The sequence below is a fragment of the Carya illinoinensis genome, chromosome 9 (genome assembly GCF_018687715.1).
Source record: "Carya illinoinensis cultivar Pawnee chromosome 9, C.illinoinensisPawnee_v1, whole genome shotgun sequence".
NCBI lineage: Eukaryota > Viridiplantae > Streptophyta > Magnoliopsida > Fagales > Juglandaceae > Carya > Carya illinoinensis.
The window spans coordinates 18,268,447-18,269,247 of NC_056760.1; the positions used below are offsets into that span (position 1 = coordinate 18,268,447).

The 801-nt window shown below is 31.6% G+C and overlaps 1 non-coding gene across 1 annotated transcript; it reads left to right on the forward strand.

The window, feature by feature from the left end:
* The first annotated feature begins 299 nt into the window (after positions 1–299).
* Positions 300–406, forward strand: LOC122277896. The gene has a single exon (XR_006229204.1). It is a non-coding gene; the product is annotated as a small nucleolar RNA R71 (small nucleolar RNA).
* Positions 407–801: the final 395 nt, after the last annotated feature.

The following is an 801-nucleotide window of genomic DNA, read 5'->3' on the forward strand; positions in this document are numbered from 1 at the left end:
CATTAACTTTTTTCAATTCCATGATTTTCATTTTTTTTTACAGCAAAGTTAACTTAGCACGCAAATCATCATCTTCCTTTAAAATATATTTTCCATGACCAGACTTAACTTGCCTAAACATATCATGTACATCAGCTGTGTCCCAAAATTAAGCATTTTCAGCAAGGTAATCAAAATATTCGAATGCTTTCTCAGGCTCTTTGTCAAAAAATTCTTTATTACACATGATTTGTACAAATTGGAATATTTTAGGTGTCAAACTTTCATAAAAAAAAAACATTATCACTCGCCAATTTTTATAACCATGATGAGGACAAGCATTTAAAAGATTTTTGAACCTTTCCCAACTTTGATAAAAAGTTTCAGGATCTTTTTTAACGAAGTTCATGATTTGCCTTTTAAGTGCATTTGTCCTATGTATTGGAAAGAATTTCTTTAAGAATTCAGTTTTCATTTTCTGTCATGTGCATATGGTTCTAGGTCTTAATGAATTCAACCACGTTTTAACTTTATCTTTCAAGGAAAATAGAAACAACTTTAGTCAAATAACCTCATCAGTGCAGGTTTGGTCCATGAATGTAGAACAAACATTGTCAAACTCTTTGATATACAGGTAAGGATTCTCGGATTCCATACCATGAAAATGTAGAATCAATGGGATCATTCCAGGTTTGAAATTAAAGTTGTATGCATTCAAAGGTTGGATTAATCCTGAGGGTGTGCTAGTCTTGACAGGTTGTAAATAATCTTTACGTGTCCTGTTCTAATTTACCATTTCCCTATCGTAATTCTCATTTTCAG